This window comes from Euprymna scolopes, chromosome 13 (genome assembly GCF_053919585.1).
Source record: "Euprymna scolopes isolate OS-2025 chromosome 13, ASM5391958v1, whole genome shotgun sequence".
NCBI lineage: Eukaryota > Metazoa > Mollusca > Cephalopoda > Sepiida > Sepiolidae > Euprymna > Euprymna scolopes.
In genome coordinates, this window is record NC_136494.1 from 10,195,031 (window position 1) to 10,218,567 (window position 23,537).

Below are 23,537 nucleotides of genomic sequence, written 5' to 3' on the forward strand. Positions count from 1 at the left end.
TCGACCCAAATGAATTATTGTATGATTATTGTTATTATTTTATTTTTACACGCTATTAAAAATGTTATAAATGATTGGGTTCTAAGTAGGACGTCCCTCAGCACGAAAGGTTGAATGCGGTATTATGGTGAAAGAGGATTCTAGCTAAGATAACCTTTTGTTTAGTTCTAGAGAGACAAGGGTGACCAACGACGCTCATTTTTCCCAACTTTTTTGAGTTGGCCTTGTGTCTTGATTTTTGTTCATGTTTAATTTATATTGTATTTTTTTTAACCTAAATAAAAAATTTAATACCTCCAAGTGTAGTATCTGTTCTGATGCTATGCTTCATTTGTCTTTGGTCAATTGAGGGGGGACCCCTCTATACTAAGACAATGATTATTTTGGTGATAAAATATTGTTTTTTTGACTTGAAGTTTAACATAAAAAACGGCATTATTTTTGCATCAACCTAATATTATTTTTGGTTCCTAACTTAGTGCCCCTTTTTGCCCTTATTTTGGGGAACTGGTTTAGATAAATACCAATAGAAAAAAAGGTGTTTAACATGAATATCAATACACAAAAATAAACAAATTTATAGAGGTATAGATAGATAAAATGTGTGTGTGTGAGTGAGTGAGAGAGAGAGAGAGAGAGAGAGAGAGTTCTTGAATGTATACTAGACACTGTCCCCGGGCGTCTAAGATCTAACAAATAAATGCCATCAAAGGCAAGATAATTTACTTTTCTACCTAATCGATAAGTTTTTGTGTTTTTATTTAATGTAAAATGTTAATTCGATTAGAAAAAAAGTAATAATTAGTGCTACTGGAGAACAAGAAAAATAGCCGCGATACCACTTTACATCTTTGAAGTTTCGATAATAATTTTAAAATAATAAATAAAACAAAATGTTGGTAGCAACCCGCCCAATAAATAACACGGTAACATTTATTGGGTGGGTCGCTACCACCATTTTGTTTTATTTCATTTTTTTTATTACAATTTCACACCAAACAAGCCACATTGCTACTTTGCTGTAGGGGCTACTATCAGGGACATAAGCTACAGGGGTACTATGTGGGGAGTTGGGCAGGAAGATGTCGGTTCACGTTACATTTGAACTTCTGCATGTCAGTACAGTTGGGGAAGCAGGAACTCGGAAGGGAATTACAAAGTCCAGCGGTTCTGGGGAAGAAACTACTGAAGTAAAAGGCTCTCTTACATCTAGGGATCTCAACTGTAAAGGGGTGGGATTTTGCTGCTTGTCGGGTTTGTCGGGGGGTAGTTACGTCGAGGGGGCACAGGTGCTTGCAGTTTGTCAGAACATTCACCATTGAAATACTTGTAGAACAGGCAGAGGGATACTACATTTCGTCGATGGAACACAGGCTGAAGCTTAGATGACAGTTCAGGACCTATCAGGTTGGCTACTCTCTTTTGAACTCTGTCTAGGAGTGAGAGACTAGTAGCAGATGCACCAGCCCAAATATGACAACAATACTCCATACATGGGCGAATGGTGTCTTATAGAGGCACAGGATACTGTCAGGCGTTAGTAGCTTTCTAGCACGGTAGAGAGAACCTACCTTCTTCGCAGCGTTTATGGCAATGCTCTCAATGTAATTTTTCCAACTCATGCTTCCTATGAACGTTAGACCGAGGAGTTTAAAAGATCTATTCTCAAATAAAGATTCTTTGGCTATGGCTATTGGTGGTAGAGAAGGTTTCTTGTATTATTGAAGGAAACAAGTTTAGTCTTAGCAGAATTGAATGTGGCCGTCCATTTTTGTCCCCATTCCACTACAGATCGGAGGTCATCCTCTAGTATTTTTGCCATTTCTTTATATACGTGTTCATTCGTTTTTCTGTCGTGTCGGTTATAGAGAGATGTGTCATCAGCATATATACCATCTCACAGACAATTTTGTCAGGGAGGTCATTTATGAATATTAGAAGTAATAGAGGTCCAAGGATAGACCCCTGGGGCACTCCCGCATTTATATCATATTGTTTAGATGTACGACCGTCGATGAAAACCTGGATTTTTCTCTTATCTAAGAAAGATTTAATTATGTTAAAGATTCTTCCAGTGATACCATATGATCCGATTTTCCTGAGAATACCTTCATGCCATACCCGGTCAAAAGCCTTAGATATATCTAGAGCTACCGCTCTACTATCCCCTGCTTTGTCAACTGAATGGTATATACGCTCAGAGATTACAGTTGGGTTGTCTGCTGTGGAACGGGCTTGCCTAAATCCATATTGTTGGTCGGTCAGAAGTTTAGCATCTGTAAGGTGATGGACTAGAGCTTGGTTAATGATAGACTCAAATATTTTGGCGAAAAGTGGGAGGAGGCTAATGGGGTGATAATTTAATGGGTCAGTTCTTTCACCAGAATACTTGAATGCTTGTACCACAGAAGCAGTTAAAGATATCGGGTCCATTTTTTTCTTGTTCTTCGGTAGCGCTCAACAGTACTTTTTTTCTTTTTTTTTAGAACCGAATTAACATTTTACATTAAAAAAACACTTAAAAGCTTATTCAGTTAGGTAGAATTGTAATTTATCTTACCTTATAATATTTATTTGTTATATATTTGTTTTTTTTTAATAACATTTTCGTTTCCGCGGATCGTAATACAAAACAAAGTCTGTAAAATTAATAAACATTTTGGTTCTTCTCTTCACTTTAAAAATATCGCCGAAATTCAAGAAATGAACCAATTTTAATGATGTTTTCATAATAGGAATGGACTATCACAAAATATAATGAAACGATTAATATTTTCTTTTTAGTTTAATGTGAAACTAATATTTTATGTAAACAAAAAAAACTTTTTTTAAAGCTATAGTTTAAAGTACTAAAAACGCGTTAATTTAGGTTTCCTTTTTTATGAAAAAGGAAGGATCGTAGATTTTATCAATTAAAAATATTTCACGAACATTAGAAAAAGCTCCTAAAGTCCGTATTAATAAAATCACTTGAAAAAATTAATTTCTCGAACTAAGGATATTATCATTGAATTAAGCATCGTTTATTTTATATTTTTAATATATATATATATATATATATATATATATATATATATATATATGTTTGATAAAAATTCAATATGGCGTAATGGAAAAATATAAAAGGTATTTGTGGCTTTTTTTTTTTTTTTTTTTTTTTTACACAGTGATCACCACTTATCAAGGCCCGGAAGCCACTCAGGGATAAGGGTTATTGCAAGTACATTACGTTAGTGAGGAGATTTTATGAAGTGTTTAATTAGGGGGGCGGTTCATTAGGAATTTGTTAACATTAGACTTGAAGACATCCAAGTTGTAGTCCGGAGGGAAGCAGGCAGACGAAACAGAGTTCCACAGGCGTGCAGTTCTAAGAAAGAAGCTTTGCTCATGAAATCCGCGTTTTGATTTAGGCACAGATATAGAGTGGGGAAAAGTTTTCACAGTGGATTCAGCTAGACGGGTGTTTTTCGTGAAAGATTGGCGAGGGGGGACCAGGGATTGGAGTTCAGACGAGCACCTGCCATGGAAATAACGATAAAACAAGGATAGGCTCGCAACGTCTCTTCTGTGGGAGAGGGGTTGCAGGGTAGAGAAAAGGGCATCCCCCACTAAACCACGAAGTCTATTTTGTACTCTGTCAAGGCATGATAGGCTGTTTTTGGCAGCTCCTGCCCAGATATGGCAACAGTATTCCATCCTTGGCCGTACTTGGCTTTTATATAGATAGAGAATTGCATCAGTAGTGAGATATCTTCTGGAGCGGTAGAAGGATCCCACCATCTTTCCAGCGACCTTGGCAACAGACTTGATGTACGTGTTCCATTTCAGATCAGGAGTAAAGGTCAAACCCAGAAGCTTGTCAAAACACGGGGCCTCACCCAGACGAGAGCCATCCATCACAATTGATGGCAGCTGGGGATCAGAGCGTTGATGATGTAAGGATAGGAGTTTGGTTTTGGATGCATTAAAGGTAACTAGCCTCATCTTCCCCCACTGAACCACGCGCTCGAGATCAGAGGAGAGAGTATCCGAGAGAACTTCGTCATTTACAGCCTTTGATGTGTTGCCGTAGATGGCCGTGTCATCAGCATAGATGTCAACGAATGATTTAAGTATGTGTTTAGGGAGGTCATTGATGTAGATCAGGAAGAGAGTTGGGCCCAGTATTGACCCCTGAGGGACTCCAGCATTTATATTGCAGGCCTCGGATTCTCTTCTATTCGGATTTTAATCATGTCAAATCACACTTCATTTCCTTTTGACGGATTGATTGTTGCTATTTCTTCTGATGAGTTAATGACATAATAGATTCACTGATTGATATAATAATTAAGTGATTGATTTTGCGCTACAAAACAGATACTGTCAAGAATTGTATAAGTCAACTGAATTAAAGGAATAAAATATAAGATGGTCAACATCATGAATTTTGGAATATAACTTCGTCATTTATTCTCTTTCTCTCTCTCTCTTTCTCTCTCTAATTGAAAACTATTCTATGTTGTTTAAATGTTAACAGTTTCTGGAGAAATTTTAAATGCAATGTCAAAATATTTCCTTTTTACACACAAACATGTAAACATCAACGTAAGAATTTTTTTAATAATCTTTAAAATAAAAAAAAAAATGTTGAAAACATTGTAATTCCAGGTAAATAAGAAAAAGTAATTAAACATTGTATAATTTCTACTAACGATTAATTTAAAATATGGGAGAACAGAACGTCGAAATAAAAGAAAGAATTTCATAACTGATGCATAAATCATTTTCTTTAAAATTTTAGTTCTATTTTATCTTTAATAGTTACTTTTGAATGAATAATAAAATGCAAGAACGAATCGAGTAATCCAATTTCTACAATATTTACAAAAGTATTATTTCAAAGTTTTAGGAAAAATATTGGAAATCAAATAATTTTAGTTAAATTTGAATCTTATATTAAAGCAAAATAAAGAAATTTTTACTTGTGTAAATTAAAAACATTCTAACTCAGTGCGATTTGTGTTTACATCTGAGCGAGACGTTTTTATATCATACATTGCCTTTTCTAGTTCGTTATACAATTTATTTTTTGAAACAGTATGTGAATTTATAAAAAATTTTAATTTAATAATTATTATTAAATTGTTTCAGTATGCTGGTAATTATTTTCCATATATTTTTAAAGTTGATTTATTTGGACTTAAGATTTGAACAATTCTTTCGTTTTTTTTTCAATATTTTTCAGTAAATTTTTTATAACACCTAAATATAATTAGCGATTAACGTTTTGTTATCTTTCAAGCAAATTCAAAATTTAGGCATAAACTAAAAAAAAAAAAAGATATATTCTTGTAAAACTCTTAAGTCTGCTTTTTTCGGCCATTTTCTCCGATATATATATACATATATATATATATATATATATATATATATATATATATATATATATATATACACACATACATATATATACACATACATATATATGCATACAGGGTGACCCCAAAAAAACAAAATCATGGAATGTATATCTAGAACATATGCTGTAGAACGGAGAAAAAAAAGGCCAAAGACCCTAGTGTTTTGATGTGATGTTTTGAATATAATAAACTAGTTATGACCAAAGTTTCATTTCATTCGCACAAAACACTAAGAAACGGGGCCTAATTAGAGTTGGGGCCCGTTTTTTTTGGTCACCTTGTATATATATATATATATATATATATATATATATATATATGAGAGAGAGATAGAGAGAATAATCGTGAAAGGAAGACTTTATTCATGATTGAAAGTAAATCACGTTTAAAAAAAATAAAGAGGGAAAGAGAGGAAAAAAATAAAGGGAGGGTGAGTCAACTGACAGGTTTTGCACTCGCTTTTTCCACAGCTGAATGCGGAGTCGAACGACTAAGTTTGGATGGGAAAATCCAACAGTACCTGCGCAGCAAAATCATAAATGGGACATACCGAGCAACGGAAGTTCTTACCAATACATACAGGTCTTCAATAACGTACCAAACCTATCGTTTGCAGAGAACTTCAGTACGAACTCATTTTCAATTCTGTGTAGTGCTGACGCCACATTCCATTTAAAGATCTTGGAAACTATCCACGTTCGGTTGGGGAGGCCTTCGCCTTGCAAACAGAGGAAATATCTCTTAGGTTTGAGCACAATTAACCTCTAGAATCTTCGAAAATAATATATTTATCTTAATCGTTTCCCTGATTTATTATTACTCGTAAACGGAACGCAACGCAATTTTAATAATGTTCATATTTTTGTTTATTTTTTCCTTTTTAATCACCTAGCTGGCTCCCTCCTTTATTTTTCTTTCCCGTCCTTCGCCTTATTTATTTAAACTTGTTTTACGTACTTTACATTTAATCATGAACAAGAAAAGTATTCCCCCCATGATTGGGCCCTGTCGATGGGGCATTAGAATACGCCGACTTCCCCCATGCAGAGGGTAAAAGTCTCTCAATGGGGGTCCTGGATATGACCTTAAACTATATCCAGTGGTGAGGCCCCAGCTTGTGGGCTTTGGGGAGTGTGGAGCCACCCTTTAATTACCATTGCTCCCAAGTCCACTCTGACCCGGAGTGGTAGTACCTGTTAGGGTCCAAACTATGGGTTAAATAGAAACCGACGTGAAAACAACAAATATATTCTACAAAAAAATTTTTTCTTCAAAATCTTTGGATTCGGCATTAAATAACCCGAAAAGGGTTGATATGCCGTAAAACAAAAACAACCAACCAACCAACCAATCCTCCCATGATTGAGATTATGAAATATATAGGAGTATATTTTGGCAGCAAGTCATTATTCTAGCATGTCTGATTTAACACGATAGTTATTCTTTTCTCCGATTTTTCTTATAGCTTTTCAATTCGCCGAGCGGTCATTTTTATTTCAGCTGGCATGTTGTATATTATGGCGCCCAAAATTTGTTGTTCAGCCATATCCTTCTCAAGTGCTTTCTATCGCTACATCCGATCGTCGTCAGGAGCAAATGTTGTTGTCGTTTTCTTTGAGGCTTAGTGTATTCATAGTTATTTTTTTTATTGGTTATAAAGGTGTAAAATCTAATATATATATATTTCATAATTTGTTCTACTAATACGTTAAACAATAAATAAATAAATACAACCCAGTAATTCAGAACAATAATTACCAGAAGCACATAAATATAAAACCAATATTTCCATAATTTTCCCAATTTTTACAGTCGTTTTAAAATTGAGAAAAGTCAGTGTTTCCATTATTTTGTCTAAACAATATATATATATATATATATATATATATATATATATATATATATATATATGCTACTTCATCGGTGCCCTCTTACCAACAGGGAGACTCGGTGTTGTATGGGATACAATGAGGATCAACGAATGTTCCACACTTTTGTCAGCGAAACCGGTGAAATTGATTGATTGTTTGCTTTAATCAGGGACCCACTACCATGCACCGAGAGAACTTCATATGTCTTCCTGCACTGACTTAGTACATAATCCATTGCAGTTTACTTAGCACTGTAGAAAACCTGTCGATTTTATAAAATCATGTTTATATAATGCTTCAAATGAATATTTAAAATCCAAAAGTATTATGATTCAACTGTGCTCTAAATAGAAACATGTTGAATGCGCCCCTGTCCTAGCAAAGAAGGTACTGTTGATTTTATGCGCCGAGCATGTCTGTTTGTGCTGTGATAAAACTTCCCAAATGCACCTGTGATGTTAGGCTGTATAATAGTGTTAACTTTTATCAAAATCGGACCGTTTCTCCTTTAATCGGATTTCTTTTTCGATTATTAATACTTATTGCCGGTATTCTGATATCAAAACTATCTCAGATAAATGAAGTACATTTTTGTGAAATTAAAAAAAAAAAAGCTCCAGCGTTTTCGGAGTCTATAGAGAACTCACATATTGTGTCTTATACTTATGTCTAACCAAATTTTTATACGCAGTTCTATTTCTCTCTCATTCAACAACCTGCATCGTATGAATACCGAACGTCATACGATTAACAAAGGAGTTCGAGCGTGAAAAGAAATAAAACGTGCCCGAAAGTCAGTAGTACTACTCTCTGATATTCACTGTGGTTTGTAATCGTTGTATAACAATGGCTGTCGGATAAAAGTGACCTAGAAAATAACAACGCTTACGTACACAAGGGAAATAGAGTAAAGAGCAATAGTTGAATGATTTTTCATTCGCAAGAGATCAGAAGTCATTTGGCTGAATTGGCGGATAAACCAAACACAAAGGGACCCAAATAGAAACATTGCGGTTGCCTAGAAAGCTGTTTAATTAAACTTGATGGTAACTCATTTTGAAATACGGATGAACATAAGCGTAACATTTAAGTTATTAAATCTGTTATATATTATAATAAAGTCGTATTCCTGTCTGTTTATTTGTTTGTTTATTCAGTATTTGGTTAATCTGTAAAAATACTTTTTCACAAATAAATTTTTATACTGAAAACGGACTCTTACATAAGTTTATTCCTGCATGATTGATTATGTATATATAGTGCAAAATTTTGTTGAAAATTCAAAGACTCACGTTTTCCTTTTGATAAGCTTCGTTTATTTTCTGGATTTTTCCATTACAGCCGTTTCATTAATGAGTTGGCAATTGTACGATTTATGTTTCCGTAAAAATATCCTGTCCTCACCAAATTCTTCAGATGTTTATCCATTAGATTTTTATAACATATATATATATATACTATTTATTCAAAAGGAATCAACTCAAGAGGTTATCTTGCTTATATATTAAAAGAAAATCTGTTTTAACAATTACCTCTGAATTTTTAATGAAAATTAGTAATAAAATTGTTTTAAGAATTGTATTTAGAAATATTATATAAAGTTGATTTAAATTTATTTTTCATTTAATTTATATTCAACTTAATGTATTTTAATTAGCAGTACAATAAACATCAGCTGCGTTTAAAAACGGAAGTATTCATTTAATCTACGAGTTATTTCCCTTTAGCCTATGAGATTTTATTTCCCTGTTAGAAATTCATAGATGAAACTCACTTTCAAAATATCCAAAATGTGGTCAGCTTTCACAAAAATCGTAAACCACTAAGGAAATTTGATGCATCTTAAATAGCATGTCCCTTAAAAAGAGGAAAAAAAAATTATAGAAATCTGACTAGTAGTTTTTTTTTCTATAGATGTTCATCGTCATCATATACCAGCTATCCCTGCCCAGCGTTGCCCAGAAATATTTTGCTTGAACCCCCCCCCAAAAAAAAATTCTTTAAAATAAGGTTAAAGTGTAGTATCCCTCAACTATTAGTAGTATTTGTAGTATTTGGCCTAATCTGATTGAAGACATCATGGCCGCCAGAGATTAAATCCTGGGATTTTATTTGTTATTTAAGAAATTGATAAATAGCGAACGAACATAGTCAACTATTTATCACTTCACGAAAGTTGTCCCTATACACCAGCCCTTATTGTAACGTTGTCTGCGGACCAGCACACCTTGTGTGCAGTTTTAGTTGCAAAGGAGATCGAGACAAGAATAAGAAATTACTCCAATTCGCTTGTTTTTACGTACAGTGATATTTCCTCATTTGTACAGTCATGACGTCATCCACGTTCTGCAAGTATCTCTCGAGATCTCGAACGTTATCTCGTATCTCTTCTCTTTCGAGATCTCGAATGCTCTAATTTCTCACGAGATTTTTGTCTTTCTCTTTTTTATAGTCCCCCCTCCACACCGGTGACGTCACTTCTCATGCATATGCATCCGCGCTCTGTCACATTATCTCACTACCCCCTACCGCCCCTCTCTTCCCAATACTGTGATTTTCCCCTCGCCAGGCATATACACATAAAACCCTTCATTATATAATAGTAATGAGTCGACATTTTCTTTGTAAACCCGTACGTAATAAAAGTGAAAAAGCAACCGTCTCTGGCGGAATCTGACTCGTTGAACCTTGAAAAAAGAATATTTAAAAAAAAAAGAGCTCGTTGTAATCGTGCACCCCCTCAATGTACATATCCCCTCAAACGCAAACAAAATCTCAACCCTTCACTATTGAAATAGCCAGAAATAGCTAGATTTGCAATTCCCTTCCTGCTCACCTGACTGTACTGATATGTAGAATTTTAAGTATAAAGTAAACCAACATCTTGTTTATCTTTCTTAGGTATGGTCCTAAATAGTAGCCCCTTACGCCCAAGTGGTGATATGCCTTGTTAGGGGATGAACGCGAGTAAAAAAAAAATGGGGGGGGGGTGGAGTATTTATTCATCCAGGGCCACGCCGATCCAGAATATACCAACTTTGTGGGTGTTTTTTTTTGTATTTTTTTTAGTTTCACACACAAATATACATACACACAGACAACTGGATGGAGGGTTGGTTGTTTTACGGCATATCAACCCTTTTAGGTCATTCAGTGATTCGGAAGAGTTTTTAATAGAATATATTAGGGACCCTAACAGGTACTACCACTCCGGGTCAGTGGACCAGAGAGCAATGGCAATTAAAGAGTGGCTCCTCACTCTCCAAAGCCCGCAAGCAAGGGCCTCACATTCGGATATCGTTTAAGGTCATATCCAGGACCAACAGACAACTGCCACATAGCAATTATAGGCAATAATATATATATATATATATATATATATATATATTATATTACTAGCAAAAGTACCCGTCGTTGACTGGTTCAAAAACAGCCTACAGAAAATGGACTTTGATTTATGAAAGCATGATAGGTTATGAAAAGGAAAGGTTGTAAAGAGATAACTTCGAAATTTGGGGTTATCAAAACCAAAGCAAAAGATGATGAAAGTAAAAATAAAATAGATGAACCCCATAATTTATTATACCATACCTGTTCACACTGAAACACTTATCACAATATTCTGTGGATCTATATTAAAAAAAACCTTGTTAAACTTTGTGACATATTTCCATTCTATGGAGGTCAGGCGCGAACGAACACCCCATAATTTTATTATACCATATTTTGTCAAACTAAAAAATAATTATCAAAGTATACTTACACAGATAGATATGAAAAGTCTTTATTAAAGTTTGTGCCTATTTCCATTTTATGGAGGACAGGCGCGAAAGCAGACCCCACAATTTTATTATACTATCCCTATTTAAGTTAAAACATACTTATCAAATTATTATGTACATATATATCAAAAACACTTGTAAACGTTTTTTTTTTAATTTTTAAATTGTTTTATTTCCATACTTTGTGGACCAGGTCCGTACGCAGACCCCACAATTTTAATGAATCATCATTATGCCAGATCAAACATACCCATTCCTGTGTCTCGATACATCTTCTATCATTATATGTGATCAGTTTTCTATAATAGTCAACCATATAGGAGCCTATTCGTGACCAGGTATTTATTTGCTCCTCCACCGAGCAATTTAGGCACAAGGCCGATTTTTAATGTGAGGAGTGAAGGGGAAATGGGGACCAACTCCCCAGGGAGTAGGGGAGCTGGATAGTGACAATTGGTATGAAGGGTTGCCTCTACATTGACCAAGGTCTTATCTGTGGGGTCGCTCCCACATAGGGTCTTTGCTAGCAGTATCTGCCGGAACAGATACTACACTTTGATCGTGGCCCGAAGGCCACGAAGATGGCTTATTCGTGACCAGACACACACACAGGCGTTCAGCTTTATATATATATATATATATATATATATATATATATATATGTATATGATTTTGTAGTAAGCTTGAATCAGTGTGCAAAGTGTGAAAGAGCTGATACTAAATTTGACCTTTATTTTTCTAGATTAGCCACCGTTTTCATGTACTATAAAATCATATGTTATTATTGGTGATGAATAAAAAAACAAAAAATTGTCAGTTTAAAAACATTTGTTCTTTTAACATTCCTGTGCTGAGTGTCATCCGCCCTTTTTATATTCCAGCAGTAGTCAGCCAACAAGCCATTTTCATTTAAAACGTTTCTCCCTCGCTGAAATATCCTGATGGAATCTCTCGTCATGTTTATCACACACACCACTATAATTTTCCGCAAGATTTTCGAAAGCAACAAGTTTGCAAAATTTTCCGCAAGATTTTCGAAAGCAACAACTTTGCAAAATTTTCCGCAAGATTTTCGAAAGCAACAACTTTGCAAAAAAAAAAATAAATAAAAAAATAAATAAAAAAATACCCCCAAAACTCTACCTAATTCGACACAAGAAGGCCAGAAATGGATTTCCCAATCCAATTGCCATTCTGCACTATTTTTGAGTGTTGCACAATATTATTAGTTTTGAAATAAACTATTTACGGATTCGTAACTGAATAATAATTAAAGTCTCATATTATAACCGACGCTAAAGTGCCTACGTTATTTGCGTTGGAAGCTGGATGGACGATTCCTTGCGGTGCAAAAGGAAGTCCAAATCACGTGGGATCAGCAATCCAACATGGCACCGTTAATCCTCATATTAAATTCATAGTTTTAATTTAAATGCTCAGTTGAGGACTGTGGGCAATTATTGGATACACCCAAGAGATCCGGACACATCGGTTTCAAGAGCATTGGATTGCTTTAACAAGTTTGAAATGTGCACATGGATACTGTTGAATAACGATGATTGTCCGTGTTCTGATGGGAGGCAACCTGAGGAGAGACGGTAATTATAAGAGATGCAGATTCATAACTTCTTTGGCTGTGAAGGGCTTTATCTGGCGTTCCGGTGCCTCATACAGAGAACAGAAAGTTAATGTTTAAAGATATTCTACGTAATGCAAAATTAGCATATTTGCCATGTGCCACTTAAGGCCATTGTCCGAATACGTTTGTTTAACTATTTAAACAAACGTATTCGGACAAGCATATACGTACATTATCACATTTACCCAGTTAAAAAAAAAATGTGATTGCCCGATAAGAAACGTTTTCCATTTTGATTTTCGTTTTGTGAGTCGCTGATTTTTTTAAAGGACTTTAATGATCTTTTATACTGTAAAAAAAAAAAACACCCCCCCAAAAAAAAAACTCAAGGTAAACGAAACCAGAATACATCTTCAATATGTAACATTTTTGATGTAAATATTATGTAGCTATATATTTATTTAAAAGCTATGTTACATATTTCAGAAACGTACCACACATATATTCATACATATTTATATGAGTTCTATGGCACGTAAAAATATTAAATGAAATAAGATATACATTCCGTCAAATAAAAGAGGTGGGCACCGACATGCAAAACAAACGCCCTCATTCCTTAGAAAGCGAGATTTAATAATAAAAAAAGCGTGCTAAAACCGCTAATATCCTTAACAAAAATAAAAACAGATCGTGTATATATATATATATATATATATATATATACACACACACACACGAGAAAATAGAATGGAGGTGGAAGGACCTAAATAGTCAACGTTTCGCCCGATTTATGCGAGCTTTTTTAAGAGCGATTGTCATTGACGAAAAAGTCCGCATAAATCGGGTGAAACGTTGAGTATTCAGGTCCTTCCCCCCCCATTCTATTTTCATATTGTCGGATTTAATCCAGCTTATCAATCATAAATATATATATATATATATATATATATATATATATATATATATATATATATAAACTTTGGTGCCATCAGCTAGAATCGAAACCATGCCATACAATCCTCTACTTTCATTCCTTAGTCTCTGAGTCGCGCCCATATATATATATATATATATATATATATATATATATATATATAATAACCTCTCATCCGTCTTTTTTTTTTTTTTTTTTTTTTTAAAGATGATGTCGCCCGATAGTTGAAGAGAAGATTCTAACAAGCACGGCCGGGAGGTCCACAATATATATTAGGTTCAGTAAAATAATCGATAGAGAATTGTCTCTATAATTTTTTTTTTTTTTTACACAGTGATCACCACTTATCAAGGCCCGGAAGCAACTCAGGGATAAGGGTTATTGCAAGCACATTACGTTAGTGTGGAGATTTGATGAAGTGTTTACTTAAGGGGGCGGTTCATTAGGAATTTGTTAACATTGGACTTGAAGACATCCAAGTTGTAGTCCGGTGGAAAGCAGGAATACGGAACAGAGTTCCACAGGCGTGCAATTCTAAGAAAGAAGCTTTGTTCATGGAATCCGCGTTTTGATTTAGACACAGATATAGAGTGGGGGAAATTTTTCACAGTGGATTCAGCTAGACGGGTGTTTTTCGTGAAAGATTGGCGAGGGGGGACCAGAGATTGGAGTTCAGACGAGCACCTGCCATGGAAATAACGATAAAACAAGGATAGGCTCGCAACGTCTCTTCTGTGGGAGAGAGGTTGCAGGGTAAAGAAAAGGGCATCCCCCACTAAGCCACGAAGTCTATTTTGTACTCTGTCAAGGCAGGATGGGTTGTTTTTAGCATATGGCAACAGTATTCTATCCTTGGACGTACTTGGCTTTTATATAGATAGAGAATTGCATTAGTAGTGAGATATCTTCTGGAGCGATAGAGGGATCCCACCATCTTTCCAGTGACCTTGGCAACAGACTCGATGTACGTGTTCCATTTCAGATCAGGAGTAATAATAAATACGTTATCTGCAGGAACTAAAATATCATATTTAAGCGTATCTCACAACGTGGCAACGCCAGACGGCCTGCTAGTATATACATTACGTATAACTTTAATTACCTAGATATGGATCCACTGAAACTAATTGATATCAAAAAGTGCCTAATAACAAACAAAGCATGATGTATATTTAGTTATACAAACACTAGCAGGCCGCCCGTAAAATATGCATAAATATTATATTTTAATTCATGAAGATTTTTTATTATTATATTTCCAATATTCTATTGACTTTTATCCAATGTATAGTAATGATTCTTAAAGTTAGCAAGGAATATGACTCGCGTTCATTCGCCAGAATTCGAAACCAGAAGGGTTAGCGCTCTAGACTTAGGCGTTATGTATCCCTTCAGCGTCGTTACCGTCTGATCTACCGAAAAATGATGCGAAAAGTGAAAAATTAAGCACCCTTAATGCTTTATTTTGCGCATGCGCCAAAGAAACAGTAGGAGTAATTTTTCGTTCAACTTAACCTGCCAAGTTAAACTACTTTGTTTTCAATTTAACCGTTTTGACGCAAAATTTCCTGGCTAAAAACCAAATCGAAAGTGTGCAAAGGTAAAAATACCATATATATCAAGTTTTAAATCTGCATTACCACTTAGCAGCTATGTTTACTGGTTGAAAAAAACAAATCAAATTTGTTCCACATGTCCAAACTCTTTATATATCAAGTTTCAAGTGTATGGACCAATAATTAATAAAGTAGCTTGGTAGAAACTGTGCCTCACACAGGCAAAGTCACTTAATATATAAGTGACATTGTCTGTCCGCCTATCTGTCATTGTGTGAGGACCGGTCTCCAAACTACTGTCAATTTTTATCATTCAAATACACCTTTCATTCATTCATTCATTCATTAATTCATTCATACACACACACACACACACTGTGTTGTTTGTGGTAGGTTTGTAACTGCTAAAGATAAAAGTATTACCGAAACTTAATAACTTTCTAAATGCTAAGGAAATATTACGTTTGCCTTCAACAATGCAGTGGATTTGACTCATTATTAATCTAAGTTTAAACGTTCTAAAAATACATTGAAAAATAATAAGCTTATGGGGAAAAGACAGTATTTTTCGAGCGAATGCAATCGCTTTTCCAGACGTGAGAAAACCATTAAAAAAAGTATCACGTGACTTGTTGTCAAGCAGGTTCATTAAATATTCACCTTGTACTTTTAATTAGAGAATCAGTCATAAACTCATCTCATTTTGTATTCAAATTAAACTATTTGCTATTCTTATCAAGTTGCTAAAACTATCCGATTTCGCATATTGTAATAATAATAACTAGCAGGGACGCCAGGCGCAGCCCCGTCGTAAAATACGCTTAAATATGATATTTTAATTTATGCAGATTTCGTATATATTAATATAGAGTCAATTTTCTATGCATTCTTATAAAGTTGTGATTTCAAAAATAAAAATAAAACGTATCCATATCACTTGGGTTCATCAGTTTGAATCGAAACCGAAACTTAAAAAAAATATTTTATAACTTGAGTTCCTTTAGCTGAAACTGAAACCAAAGCTTATGAAGAATTCTTGATAAAATTTATATTAAAAAAATAAATAGATGACTTGAGTGCCATCAACTGAAACCAAAACATATGAAAAATTCGTGGTAAAATTTATTATAAACAAAAATGAAGCCCATAACAATTAAACAATATATATATTTAACTTGAGTTCGTTCAGACATAATCGAAACCGAAACCAAAACTTATGAAGAATTCTTGATAAAATTATTTATTACAATAAATGGAAGGTCATAACAATTAAATGACAGTCACCCGAAAGAAATATATATATATATATGCACTAAAAGCTAAAAGGCCGCTCGGCGTTACCCGGTCATAAAATACGCTTAGATATGATTTTAATTCATGCAAAATTTGTATTTATTATTAAGCGTACAAGCACCATAAAAATATACACAATAGTGTTGGAAACCGAACAAATATATATTACCATGAAATATATTGTGTGGGTTTCTAACAGTATTTTGTATTATTTTTAAGTCATTTTCAAGACTTCAAATATTTAAATGGTACTAGTGCACTTATTGACTCGTGCTGAAATAATAACGTTATTATTTTAAAATCCATTCTTAACATGGGGAAGGGAGGATGTTTTGTACCTATTCGATACTTTAAGCTTTCAATTAAATTAAAAAAATATCCAAAAACTTTAATTAAACTTGGAAATACGATTTATAAAATAGCAGTGATCAGTAAGTGTACTAGCACCATTTAAATAGTAATTTACGGTCATTTTTCTTGTTCCCATGTAACGCTCGACACTATATGTTTTTGATCCGAATAAGCGTTTTAAAGTGAATACAACCACTAAACGCTTTTCCAGTAGAAAAGTGACGATATTACCTTTGATAACATTTGCTATATATCTTAATTTGGTACTCATGAAGAGAGTGATCCGTGCTGGAATAATAACGTTATTATTTAAAAAGCCATTCTTAACATGGGGAGGGGAGGATGTTTTGAACATATTCTGTACTTTAACTTTACAATTGAATACAAAAAACATAAAACTTTAATTAAACTTGGAAATACGATTAAAAAAAAAATAGCGCGGATCACTCTCTGCATTAGAACCCTTAATTTTTTTTTTACCGCTTTTCGAATCTCTGCATATTGTAAAACATACCTTTATATTCCAGTTTCTACCTATTTTCAATGCATTTCCGTACACAGTTTAAAGAATGTTAGCGAAAGCATTAATGGCCTTCCATAGAATAGAAAATCAATCGTTCACAATTTCACAAATGTTTCGCTAATTTCTGTTTTTAGGTCAAGTGCAGGATACAAAGGAGAAAGAAAGAAGAAAAAAGGTATCTTTACTTACCTGCGATGAAATGACTAAACATGCTCCCGCTTAATATCAAACAATAAATAAAACTAACATTACGAAAGAATGCTCTTTTTAATAAGTCCTAACTTAGCAGCAATTTTAGGGGTTCACCGAATCTATTTTGTTAACATTCATTGTTTATAAAGACTTCCCTTTTTTACGTGCATAAAGTCAGGTAACGATTTCCTTCAAAATTTGAAAAGAGCTATATTTTCTTTTTGAGTTTGGATGGCATTAACACACGTTTAGGCAATAAATAAAAACAAAAAAACAGTTGTTCAGATGGTCGCCCGAAAAAAACAAAAAAACAAAAAACAAACCTGGGTACCTGTTAACTACGATCCAGGTCTGACATGATTTTTGTAAATAATCAGTCCGGCCATTGTATCCAGGTGAAGTAGACATTCCCGACATGCAACAGCATCAAGTTGACAGGCAGGTACCCATCTCTCTCTCTCTCTCGCTCTCTCTCGCTCTCTCTCTATATACATATACCACTATTTTATCTCTTCTTTGCTTTCTGCCTTTTTCTCTTGCTTTGCATTCCCCCTCCTCCCGTTCTCATACAGGTAAGCAGTGGAGTTGTCGCTCATTCTTTCCTTTTTTTAATATCTTTTCTTTGTTCTTTTTTCATAGTTGAGCACGATAGTATCGGGCCTTAGACGTTTACAACTTATACAAGGATTAGGATAAAAATTAAAATAGAAACCCAATCTACGAGTTTAAGGTTCTTGTCTAGAATTACCTCTATATTAAAAACTAAAGTAAAAATAAAAACACTGTCCTATTCCAAAAATTACATAAATTAAAAAAGCAGTTTTATTTTTAACTAAAAAAAAAAAAAAATCAAATGTATATATAAGCGACGAGGGAATCTCTCGCGTCGCCACCTTGAAGACACAATAGGAGCTAGCTCAACAATAATTCAAACTGAGAGGCTAACATTGTAATGCTTACGATTTTTCATTAATTGCGTTTAATCATTTAAAAGTGTTCTTCTTTATAAAAATAAAACTACTTGATCAATTTACGTGATTTTGGGAGTATGGATTTTTCATGCCGTCCTGGACATACGCATCATACATACTTTTTTGTACATTTTTGGTTTTTAATATAGGGGGAATTCGGGAGAACCTCCTTGTTTAAATTCACTGTACAGGTCCCAGATGCCAGAGAGCCTTCTACCTGAGCGTTTGTTCCCTTGAACAACTAAACTTTGGAATTCCTTCCATGTATCTTTCTTCCTCGAGTGTACTAATATGCAGAAATCCAAGTCGACAGTCCAGGCTATGCGGTATATTCCTGTGAAATTCTAAGAGGTCAACACTTCGAGAATTTTACCTACTCTCTTTGAGAATGGGTTACTTTATTGCTAATAACTTGAGGCGCCTCTACCAAAGAATACAAACTGGGCTGCCCAGGCATTTTTATAGGTCAGAATACTTTCTTCAAAATACATTATCTGAAGCCAAAAACTGTGTCACATATTAAAAAAAACGTTTGAATTAAGTAACTTTAAACTCATTCACTTTGTTTGAGATTTATGATATACTTACTTGAATCAAATGTCATGTGTTTATATCAAAACTTATTTGTTCTTATCTATTTAATATTCGACTTCTTCCTTCCTTAGGTAGTCCGTACGTTACGCTGTAACGTAGCCGTTACATTTTTATTGCAGCCTTACAGTTCAAACCTCTCGGGCCTACACCCAAGTGAAAGAAATAAAAATCCGAATCGGTATTTTCTTTAAGTGCAAATAAAATAAATTTATTCACGGTTCTTCAAAAACAACTCATTTTCTTATATTTCCAAAGTTTTTTTTCGCAAGCACATGTGCTTTTTAAAAGTCTCTGTCTCCTCGACACCTAGTGGCGACCATCAGCCAGCGCTTTCTCACCTGCGTTTTCACACGTCCCTCTTGCCCGGTCGCATTTCAATTCTCTCTCAACCACGTGGCATATTTTTCTTTCCTTTTCTTGTGACGCAAGCTTGCGCACACTTGCTAATTTTCACACGTGCTTTAACGGCTGCTTCTGTTAATATTTTTGCTTGCCAACTATCTTTCCACTGCTGTTGATTTTATCTTTCCCGTCCATGCGTGCTCGGTTACAACGCGTGTAAAAAGACCAGAAAAAGCCAAACTGCTTAAAACAGACCAAAATCACCAGATTTGACCATGAAAAAGCCAATCTAGTAAATTTGGTTGGTTGGTTGTTTTTGTTTTACGGCATATCAACCTTTTTCAGGTTATTTAATGCTGAATCCAAAGATTTTGAAGAACATTTTTTTAGTAGAATATATTTGTTGTTTTCAAGTCGGTTTCTATTTAACCCATAGTTTGGACCCTAACAGGTACTACCACTCCGGGTCAGAGTGGACCTAGGAGCAATGGCAATTAAAGGGTGGGTCTACACTCTCCAAAGCTCGCAAGCTGGGGCCTCACCACTGGATATAGTTTAAGGTCATATCCAGGACCAGTAAACTTGGGCAAGATTATGAGTACCCAACATTTGATGTAGCATCGTTTTCAAATACCATTATAATAATATATGATCATTTTTGTAATGGTGTGTGAAACAGACTCGTAGTAATTTCCACGCGAATACCTGAAGAAAGAAGTCAGTGAAACCTTACGTAAAAACGAAACATTCGAAAGAAACAGGACAGAAAAGAAAAACATTGCCTTCCTAGAGGGGCTGTACCTCAGAAGTAAATTAAATATTATCTCTTGAAAGAACTAAGCAAAACCTTAGGAAAAAAGTGGGCATTCCAAAGAAACAGGGCAAAGAATATCTATCTATCTATCTATCTATCTATCTATCTATCTATCTATCTATCTATCTATGTACTATCTTGCTTGTTTGTTCCTTAGTTATGATTCGAAAAAGAACAAATACAATTTTTAAAGCCAAACTGCTTTTAAAAAGACCAAATTAGCTAAATATGACGTTAAAAGGCCAATCTTGCAACCATGGACAAGAATATAGAAGAATATGGAATATGGAAGCTGTGATATAGCCTCATTTTTAAGTATTGATGTAATAATATAAGATCATATTTGTCATGGTGTGAGAAAGGAATTTGTAGTAATTTCAACATACAGTGATTCTTAACCAAAGAAAGAAGTCAGCAAAACGTGATGTAACAAAAGGGAACATTCGAAAGAAACAGAGGAAAAAGAGCATTATCTACTAAGAGCTGTTGGACTTAAGGAGTAAATTAAGGATTGTCTCTTACAATGTGATTTTATTATTTGTATTGAACGATATATCACAATAGTACTTTCTGATTATTTATTAGTACTTGTTAATTTATCTCATTTGGTTCGGTTCTGTATTTAAAATACAATGGACATGATTTTAATTAACTCATATTTGCTGCATATTATTTATTTTATTTTATTTTATTTCTATTTTATTTATTTATTAAATTATTTATTTATTTATTGTCTAAAAGCTATTAAATATTATCTCTTACAATGTGATTTTATTATTTGTATTGAACTATGTAGCACAATATTACTTTCTGAGTATTTATTGATTTATCTTATTTGTGTAAATTTTATATTTAAAATACAATGGACACTGTTTTCATAGAAATGTTAATAAACTCATATTTGCTGTGGGTTACCATATCAATTGTGAGTAAGGACTGTTAGTTATTGAAATAGTTCAGATTTATATCACCATAATTGTTTTGGTAGACGACCATCGTCCATACGCACAATATGATCAACCCATAAGAGACAACTTTTCATATCAATCAACTGAAGGTTTAGGTGTTTATAAAGTGTCCATATTTCACTTGCACACTGGAGTCCATCAAAATACATGCTTTATACACAATGATTTTCGTATGTAACTTGATACCCTGCTGACACCACATACGTTTTATAGTGCTGAAAAAGCATATATATATATATATATATATATATATATATATATATATAAATATATATATATATATATATATATAAATTTCTCAATCTTATTGAAAAACACTTTCCCACAACCAACCCTTACACAAAATTTTCAATAAAAATACCTTAAAGTTATCCTACAGTTGTTGCGAAAATTTAGAGATGATAACAAAATATTAAATAAAAACAATGTAAACAACAACAAAATTTAGAGATAATAACAAAATATTAAATAAAAACAATGTAAACAACAACAAAATAAACAATAAAAAAGTAGACACCATGACAAAAATAAAACTAACTCTAGCAGAAATAATAATAATAATAATAATAATAATAATAATAATAATAATAATAATAATAAACCAACCCCGGACAAGAACAACCATACTAGAAATAAAAATACTAATAACGAACAAGATAAATGCAACTGTAGACACCGCACATTTTGCCCACTTCAAAATAAATGTCTAAACAAAAGCGTAGTTTACCAGGCCACAATATCTGCGAAAGAAAACCCGAATGAAAAGAAATATTACGTAGGTATGACTTCCTTAGATTTCAAAACTCGATATTATGACCACAAAAGTACATTCAACAATAAAAAACACCGTATGAAAACAACGCTAGTAAATAAATACTGGGAACTTAAGGAAAGCGGACATTCGCCAGTAGTCGAATGGAAAATAATAAGACAAGCTACCACGTGTAGGGACCTAGACGACCCATGTAGATTATGCCTTCATGAAAAATTTGCTATCCTGTACTTTAAAGAACTCCAACATCTATTAAACTGTAGAAGAGAAATAGCAAACTACTGTGTTCACAAGATAAAATTTACTCTAGGATAGCGATACAAAATAGCTTTAAAACTAACAAAATCAATAGAAAATAAATAAATAAATAAATAAATTAAATAAACATGAATATACATAAACGATCACATATATATGTATATATATATATGCACATATATATATATACATATATGTATGTACATATATATATTTATATATAAACTTAAAAAAACTATCTCATATTTAAAACAGATCAAGAAACTAGATATCCAGGCTAAATAGAGCACACACAAAGGAACAGGTCAACCAGAGGTCAAATAGGCCTTTGTGCGATAAGTGCATGCTCATTGGCTGATAGGAAGGGCGCGGTGGATACTAGAAAGCTGATTGGCTAACTAAAATCTCAATAGAAGATGCGCATATAAAAACAACAAACAACCACAAAATTCGCGCATAAGCCTGAAGAGTCCTAGAGTGGATGAAACGCCGAATATTCAGTGTAGCTTAATCGCCATATATATGTTATAACTTACTAACTAGCTCTACCTACGTATTGAGCACTTTTGAAGTAAATACTTAAAGTTTACGCGTAAATTTATACTTTCGTATATTAATTTTATGTGAGTAAATTAAGTAGTTATATATATATATATATATATATATATATATATATATATATATATATATATATATATATATACATGCTTAGTGTAATAGAATTTATCCCTTTAAAAAAAACTTTAAAAAATTTCTTTTTATACAATTTTCAGCCTAAACAAGGAACAGTGCCACTTAGAAGTACGAGGTTACTATCAGACACATAAGTTGCAGGGACCTTATGAAGGGAGACAAGCAGCAAGTTGTTTGTTCACATTACATTTGAACTTTTGTAGGTCAGTATAGTTGGGAAAGCAGAATCCCGGAAGGGAGTTCCAAAGTCTAGCTGTTCTGAAGAAGTAACTATTGGAGTAGAAGGCTTTCTTACACATAGGGATCTCTACTATGTAGAGGTGGGATTTAGCTGCTTGTCGGGTTTGTATGTGTGGATGTTTATTGCGTACACATTTGCTAACCATTTTTAAACACTGATAATTATTTCCTGTATTCATAGTCAACTTTCTTGATAAGACTGAGTGCACTGGGATGGTCGCATGTTATTATTTCGTTTGTAATTTATGTCAGATTAATAAAACTTTCTAATCTAGGGTAACCGTTAATCTATATAAATATATCTTTATCTTTATGGTGTTTGGTTTGGGGTTTATGTAGAATAAATTTTCTGTTTTTATTGCCTTTAACTTTGAAGAACGGTATTAAGTTTTACAAAGT

General features: G+C 33.7%; 1 protein-coding gene across 2 annotated transcripts in view; it reads right to left on the minus strand.

Moving 5' to 3' along the window:
- The window catches only part of LOC145291942 (uncharacterized), a 58,435-nt gene extending 40,475 nt beyond the window's left edge, over window positions 1–17,960 (minus strand). The window contains exon 1 of one of the 2 annotated variants that reach the window (XM_080137867.1): window positions 17,818–17,960. The gene's annotated coding sequence lies outside the window, so the exon portion shown is untranslated. Of the gene's footprint in view, window positions 1–17,809 lie in introns of both variants that reach the window. The other variant, XM_080137866.1, reaches the window with a different exon arrangement.
- Between the last annotated feature and the right edge of the window lie 5,577 nt (window positions 17,961–23,537).